The sequence below is a fragment of the Ruditapes philippinarum genome, unplaced genomic scaffold, assembly GCF_026571515.1.
Source record: "Ruditapes philippinarum isolate M1 unplaced genomic scaffold, ASM2657151v2 ctg20271_1_1_1_1, whole genome shotgun sequence".
NCBI lineage: Eukaryota > Metazoa > Mollusca > Bivalvia > Venerida > Veneridae > Ruditapes > Ruditapes philippinarum.
Genome location: NW_026857309.1, coordinates 4896 through 13789, shown reverse-complemented (window position 1 = coordinate 13789; position 8894 = coordinate 4896). Strand labels below are relative to the sequence as shown.

The window sequence follows — 8894 nt, the reverse complement described above, 5'->3', positions numbered from 1 at the left end:
AATGTGATTTTATCAATGTAAAATCAGTTCTACCAACTGAAGCTTATAGTGACTCTATGCTTCCTCCTCCAGTCATATACTTTGACAAACTCATCGTTCTCTACCAAAGGGGGGGGGGGGAAGAATTTTCCTAAGGACAGATGTTTCTTGGTCAAATAATGAAAGTATTAAAAGGTATGTTATGTTATGAACGTTATAATCCCTTACGTCAACAGTACGCCTGATACACCCTCTCACACTATGATACAAATACATTTTAACATTTTTTGGATTGCTACGGAAGAGGTATTATAAAGATAAATATAAACGGACATTTCGGAATGCGTCATTTGCATTCAAACTTTTTTTGTTGTACGAAGACATTCTTACGTTTCAAAGAATTGTACAGCACCTTTACCAGAAGGATATACCGATATAGCTTTGAGTAGGTGACAGTATATGTGCCCATTTTTTCAGAATAATGTTTTCTAAATGTTGTTTTAAAACTATTTAGATATATCAGTTTTGTACACTATCTATAAATATCTAAATTAACATGGGAACCAGTTTCAATATTCTTTGTATTGATTTGACAAAATAATGCGTGATGGCAATAAGGAACGACATGTTTGGCCTTTTGCTTTCATGTTCTAATTCTATACTGGGTTGTGCATATGGGGTCTTTACTCTTATATTGAACGTGGAATTCCTTGCATTTTCATATTTAATTTGTTATATCAGGATGTACATATCCCTTTAGTTGAATATATGATATTCATTGTTATTGAATTTATAGCTAGCTATGATCTATGTTTAAATGAATACTAAGCTACTGTTTTTGTTTTCTAATGAATTTTCAAAATAGCATGCGGCTCCGGATCAAAAATACAAGGACAAGAAGAAAAGTAAAAGTGTTCACAAGTCATGAAAAAATTAACATGCTGTATGCAATTTATAACATAATTTGATTGCCTTCCTTGTCAAAATGCTTGTTTTTGCTTTTCAGCTTGGTGTCACACTGGTAGTATTTCTTGTGTTAAAAGAGCAGCATTTAGTAAACATTGATCTCTCGTTACTTTTGTCTCTCTTATTTACCTTTAAACTTATAGATTTCTTATCCATCAAATGTTTTCCTATGTTTCTCTTTAGGTGCAACTTAATTACAAAATGAAGAAAACCATTACATCTGTGCTTTGGATTGGTGCTTAGCAAAAGTTTATCGAATGCAGAGAACAATGAATACAGAATGACTGAAAACCATCGCATACGAAGACAAACACCGGGTCGTGGTGGTAGAAGAGAGAAAATTATTTTACTGAAAAAATTTACTCAATTTAAAGAGTAATAAAGACACAGACGATATATTGGACAAGATTATATAAATCTGTTTGAATATGAAACACAGCAAAAAGCAAAAGCAAATGAAAAATTACACACAATTTAAACTGTGTACTCAATATATTTATTCTGTATGCATATTTTGTTGTAAGTGTTTATGTTTTACTCCTCAAATTTCACTGAAATATAACGAAAGTTATGAACTACGTGTAAGCACTGATGAAACCGACTTTTTTTTCAAAACCATCAATTCCTTATGATTGAAGGGTCATTTTATCATCAATTGATTTTGTTGTCCTCTCCTATTGTCCCAACAACTCGATAGCACATACATCTAATCTATATTTTGTAAATGGTTGGAAGGTTTGTAACTGCTTCGTTTGAAAAAAATGTTTTGTAATGCAAACTTTCAAATTATTCTCCCATTTACCGGATTGCTTTTTCAAACTCTACCTTTCCTCCAGCTGAGAATATCTTTTAAACTGTCGTAGACACTGATAAATGGCTCTGCCAAGAAAACCCCTTATCATTCTTTTCTTTAAAGTATTTACAAAAGCCTTTTAAACAGAAAAAAGTCGCAGGGACTTAAGTCAGGAGAAGAAGACTGATGGTTTATAACGGTTTCAGACGCGAAAAAAGACCACTTTGCAATATTGCTTACCCATATTTGCATGTTAAAACATTCGCCGTTAAACATTGTAATAAAAACAACCGTTCTAATAAGATGAACGAACAAGACGCAATATCATTTACGAAATTCATTTTCCAACCTAAAAATTTAAATACCTACAAGATTATGTTCATCAATTATTTTTGATAGCAACGCTTAATGAGTTTACTGTATGGTCGAACAGCCATTTCTCGATGCCCTTTTGCGTAATTTTCCGGTGGTCTTGTCTATTGTAGATGTTATTTGGGATCTTGTCTATCATATTTGTAATTTTGCTTGAGGGCGATCAATAATAAGTGTACAAACAAACCTGAGCAGCTGGGTACAAAATAACTCAATTTGCATTAAGCTGAACCAATTTTTTTCGCGAAGGTAATACTTTATAATCGCATTCTTTTGGTTACTATTTGGCAAATTAAAGATATATGTGTACATAACAATACAAACATTCACAATTTTATTATTATATCACAAAGACATGGCTATAAGTTTGGATGAACAATTTATATGTTTATACTCGCCGAGCCGCATAACGAATGATCATTATATAAATTCAAATTCAACTGTCCGGTCTTGTCACGTTTGAGACGTTTTTGCGTTAAAATTTCAAAATGCTTTGGGTGATATCTGAAACAATTGTTCATTTCTTTAAATTGGAATTTGATATTATCGCTACAGAATGGAATAATTAACCTTAATCATGTGGTATAATTTAAATATTATGTCTTCAAGGCAATATCAGCACTAAATGCTTTATAATTTGATAAATAAAGTTCAATTTATTAATTAAGCTATATGTGTGCCTTTTGTCAAATGAAAATTGATCAATACTGTGAATTAAGAATGATTTTTCCTTTGATATTTTAGATTCAACAGTGGAAACTGTATTTAAATGGGAGAAACCTAATTATATAATCGCTCTATTGGAGACTCATAAAGTTGTTATTTAACACCGAAACATTAAATAGAAAACTTAAATGCTTTCAAATAGATAAGGATTATCATGAGGTTGAGATAAATTATGATTATTTTCTTTACCAAAAACAGAATATTTTATTTTGAAAAACCAATTTTGATATAGCAATGCACTCCTTCGATAATACTAGTAACAACTATCTCTTAATAAGCGTCACTGATATGTGGAACAGAAATGCGTCAAATGAAAAAGTAAGACACAACCTTTTTACATCAAAATATTATTTAATTGACATGACATTCTTAGAAAAATCTCAAATCCCTGATTTTGTTAAAAAGGTGTTGACGTTAAAGAAGTTATTGAAAAAGAAAACTTTCAAAAGTGAATATACCATATTTTGTCTCATTTAGAGTTACTGCTAAATAAAAATTGGAAACCATAACAATCAAAATGAGTTACGATAGTTATCATTGCAAAAGTGTAGCAAAGACAGTGGCAACAACAACAGCAAAAAATAAAGAACATCAAAACAAGCTGAGCATACCATTTCCACATTAGTATTAATGTAAAACTAAAATGCTCATGTTTTTTTTTATTAATTTTTTTTTGGCCTGGTTTTCTGCACATAACCACACACAACGTTTATTATCGTCTTTGAAATCTAGAAGAGAATTTCAAAAAGAAAGGAATTTTTGGCAAAAACAATACTAGAAAGTAAAAGTTCATATTATACCAGCTTAATGTCCCGTTTAATTCCCATATAGGCCCGTTTTTTTTTTTTGTTATTTCACACATAACTTGTCCCTCTCCTTTCGCCGTCATTGTAACCACTACCTGTTTTGGTTTGGAGCTTTCCGGGTGCCCCTTACTTTGGTGTGTCGGGGGGGGGGGGGCTGCGTCCTGTGAACGTTGCCTTTTCCTTGTTGATCTTTAATCCTTCTTTTTTAGCATCATTCAACACTCAACGTTAAACTAAGTGGAAACAATAATTCCGAAAGACAGGAGGAATATCAAAAATACCGAGAAGATGAAAGAGACAACACTTATAAACGGTCACCTACTGAAGTAATTTGAACTTAATTTGTGATAATGTAAAAGGAGGATTATTGAACGAAACAGTAACACACAGAGAAAATATTAAAACTTCAAACATCGATGATTATGTACAATATTTCTTTCACCTTACGTTGGACCGGTTCGATTCAGATCGATAAAAGGACATAACAACAATACTGAAATAAAGTTCCAGATATTCTGTCACTCATCAACAAAAATCTGAATTTGTGGATAACTACAATATAACATATTACAATTTGATCTCTGAAATTTTAGGAACGGTCTGTGTAAATTTCGGGATATTAGGATGAACTTATTAAGAACTTCTTACTTAACTGTCAAATATAATTTAAATGTTTGCTTAGAATCGTCTTCAAGAAATCTTATAAATATGTATAATTGAATACTTTATTTTTGAAACAAGTGCATTGAGATCATGATATCCGTTAGGAACACAAAACATTTATTTAAGATACCTACGTTAATGAATGCCATTCTTGCATTTGACAAACAGGACTTTGTACTGTTTATTAAATGGGAAAATTTAATATTTTTGCGACAATATAGGTTCTTTAATAAATCAAATATACACTAAACTTCATTTAAAAAAGCGTTTGATATTTTGCTCCAGTACAGTTTGAAACACATATATCTACAAGACAATATTTTGTTAACGAGACTTGTCGTCGATGTAATTTTAACAATACCTTAAGGTAGGGTTATTTCGGAAGACACGAACGCCGAGCCAATAAATATATATACTTTCCTTTATGTGAAAATAGAAATAATGATTTTGAATAACTTGACAATCAAACCTTTATCTGTGTAAAATTGTTGCTTATTACCAGCCATTTTATCACTCAGATCAAGGTAAACCTGATTTCAACTAGTAATTATTACATTAAAAAATGATTAAATATAATAAAAAGTTTAAAATTAGTTTAAAAATGGTTGTCAAGTGTCCAATTATTACTATACAATGATATCGCCTCAATAGCATCGGATTTCATTGAAATTGTATTTTACTGAAATTCGCTCGTTTAGAGGCTATTTTTTCATATAATAACCTCGTGCAGACATATTTACTGCACCTGTTTGTCCTTCAAGACAGATTATAATACTGCTTGATTTAAACATTGCAATTAAGTATGCAGTATTTCATACATTCCTGAATGATAATGCCACCCCAACGTTGAAGTTTATCATAATATAATCAGTTTTGAAAGTTGGCAAATCTTTTAAGTTTTACTGTTGAAAGAATTGTACAACAGTTTTAGCTGTAGGATATTCTCAAATTGCTTAAAGTAAGTGACAGTTTCTTTGAGAACGAAAATTTATTGATACAACTATAATTCGAAATGCTTTATAGCTTAAGAAAAGCGATATTAATTGAGCAGAAATACATTTTTATTGCCGCTTTTCCGATTAAATTGTATTGTTTAAATTATGTTTCTGTGTCCATATTTGTCAGAAATATATATTTTTAATGATGTGAGCATAACATTAAGTAATAACAGTTTCGTACACAGTCTATATACATTTAAAATAATCATTTATAAGATTGAACATGGTACTATATTCTTTGCATTTTCATATTCAATATGTTAGTCCAAATGTAATTATCCCTACAGGTGGTTATGTGATAATTTGTGGTTTGTTTCATTTTACGCCTTTTCCCAACAGTATTTCATTCATATAGGCGAATATATGATAATTAAGGTACTTGTTTATTATAAAAAATAGATAAGTTTTTTTTATACTTTTTATGTTGTTTCGTTTTTGCGTTTTGCTATTGATAATAGAAATCGAATTTGCCAAGTCGCACACAGTTCCTGGTGAAGAAAAAAAACTTGTTTCATATAAAGATAAATATCTTTCTAAAGAACATTTTTTTTTTCAATATTCAGTTTTTTAAGACTGCGTTATATGAACTTAAAAGTTAATTACAGAGAATACATTTTGTACGCTACTCTGGTGTATGTGTTTTTTCTTTGTTTGTTGTTTTCTTCTTTATTCTTGTTGTTTTTATATTTTTTTCCTTTTTAAATTGAGTTATTGATTCCATGAAAATACGGTTTTAAATACAATTCCATAATCAACGCTGAATAGATATCTTTCAAACGTACAATATGTTGTACTCATGCTATTTCAACAGTGCGCGAGCCATATGAAGAAATTTAACTAGATATTCACGATCAGACAGGAACATTCGCATCAATTTATTAAATTCTAGAAACAAACTGTAAATAATGCATTTCAATTAAAAGTCGTTTAAAAGCATACATTTTATTTCGAAAATTTAGATATTAAGTTTCAATTACATGTGTCAACAAGCCAAAGACTGTGCACAAAAGAAACGAGCAGACGCTATCATTTAGGAAAATGCGCAAAGATGTTAAGAAAACTTAAAGTATTCAAGAAATAATTTACATGTTGTAATAACTGATTTGCATCATTTTTGTACTTCATGGCTAACACATGTATGGACTTTTAATAGGATATTTTTTCGTTTGAGTGAAATATGGAATATATTTTCATGAAACATGATAAAATGCCACATATTTTATCTAGTCGGGACGGTATTGAGTGAAAATATATAGCATATTTAACGCAAAAAAAACAAAAAAACTTTTTATTTAATTACATAATCGAAGAAAAGTGTGTTTGCTACGCAACTGCAATTGTACGGCACACAGTAATATATTGATTATTTTATTTGTACGCGCTGTTTGGCGCTATATTGTGACGTCACGTAAACAACTTTTAAACGTCTGTACAGCGTTAATGACTGAATTGAAGATATTGGTGTTCCGATTTATTTTCTTAGTTAGACCATTTGCTATCATTCTAACTAGTTTTCAAAACATAATTCAACAAAAAAATCACTTATCAGATTTTCCAAACAGAATGCCGAAAGACGTCACTTAAAATAAATATGAGTTTTGACTCCACCCACTTTCATATTTATATTGCATATTTATTTTACAAAAATATGAAATATATTTGACTGATATAGCACCATATTTAATGGCTAAAATTCAATAATCATCCATATTCTTATCTATTTTTCGGAGTAGATGCTTTAGGGCCGTTTGAAATAATAAATCACAATGTACTTGCTTTGTTCACCTGAAAATATTTTACTTTTAATTCATTTTAAAAATGGTCATGAAATGTAAAATGAATCTATAGGCATGTTGCTTAAAGAATTTGATCGGCAGCATTCACTACAAGAAACTACCCGAGTAGTGTTGTATAAAGTGTATATTTTCTTTGGTAACATAACTGTGATTTCTTTTCCTTTACAGTCACATTTATTTCTATTTAGATTTCGTACGTCTCTAACTCACTACTAAACATGTAATTAACAATTGTCTGTCAAAACATACCTGTCCGCACGATTGACTTAATTTTCTTGTAAAGTTGTCGCGTAGTTCAACTTAAAATGTGTTTAGACTTTTTAATTAATCTTAACATGATTAAAAGAATACCATATAAAAAAAGCGTTAGACAAGAAAAGAAATAAGGGTAACCGAATTCATAAGTAAATGTTACTTAGAATATTCCCTTTATTTCAGAATAAAAGCTGCGGCAAAGGAAACAAATCCATAAGGAAAAGGCAACCATATAAAATGTGAGGGCGTATTTCAATTTCAATTTTTCTTGGTTTTATTTTAGACAATGAAATGTGTTATATCGATATGAACCTTTGAATTTGGCTTTTTGCTAACATGTTCTTATTCTATATGGGTTTGTGAATCTGTTGTGAACTGTGGATGAATTAAAATATGTGCGCATGAGAAGAGGTTGGACGTTACCGAACATAGATTAGACCCTAATAAGGAATGGGTAAACATCCAACAGTTTTGTACTTACGTAAATATGGGTTGATAACTGTACGACATATATGTGTGATTTTATCTATTGCTTCATTTTTAGCTTCATGCTTCTGAATGAGTAAATTATTTCAAAAAAATTAATATTTTGAAAAGTGTACAAAGGAAAGTAAAGGTATTAAAAATTCAAGAAAAAAAACATGCTGTATGCAATATATGACTGAGTCTTGCCTTCCTTGTCAGAATGCTTGTTTTCGCTTTTTTGGTAGGTGTAACACTTGTTGCCTTGCAGTATTTCATGTGTGAAAGGAGCAGTATTTAGTAAACGTTGCTCTCCCGTTACTATTATTAGACCGAACGTTACTTTTCACTCCCTAAGTGACTTTTTAAACTTACAATTCTAATTCATCAAATGTGTTCGTATATTTCTCTTTAGGTGCAACTTAATTACAAAATGAAGAAAAACATTACATTTTTGCTCCTGATTTGTCTTGTTGGATTGGTGCTTAGCAAAAGTGTATTGAATGCAGAAAACAATGAATTATTAAAAGATTCAGAACATCTTGAAACCCGTCGCATACGAAGAGAAGCGCCGGGTCGTGGTGGTAGAAGGGAGAAAAACATCTTGCCGGGTGGTGGTGGTGGAGGTAGAGGAGGACGGAAAATCATGTTGCTGAGAAAATAAACTCAATTTAACGAGTAAAACGACACAGGCGATGATATATTGGACAAGATTATATAAATCTGCTTGAATATGAAACACAGAAAAAAGCAAATGAAAATTTAAACAATATTTAAACTGTGTACTCAATATATTTAATCTGTTTGCATATTTTGTTATCAGTGTTTATGTTTCACTCCTCAAACTTCACTGTTATAAACTACATATACCAGAACTTTTGTAACACACCATCAATTTCCTTATGAATTGAAAGGGTCAATTAATTCATAAATTCGATTTTGGTTTGCCGCTCATCCTATTGTGTCAAACAACTCCATACTACATACATGCTAATCTAAAATTGCGCTTTTTCTTTACGATTCCCATTAAAATGTTTTGAAGTCGTTTTCCTTTTTAGATTTCCCATTTTATTACATG

The 8894-nt window shown here is 30.6% G+C and overlaps 1 long non-coding RNA gene across 1 annotated transcript; it reads left to right on the top strand.

Moving 5' to 3' along the window:
- The first annotated feature begins 5111 nt into the window (after positions 1-5111).
- On the top strand, positions 5112-8627 carry LOC132749346 (uncharacterized). Its single transcript, XR_009628396.1, has 3 exons — positions 5112-5263; positions 7538-7593; positions 8232-8627. It is a non-coding gene; the product is annotated as an uncharacterized LOC132749346 (long non-coding RNA).
- The last annotated feature ends 267 nt before the right edge of the window (positions 8628-8894 follow it).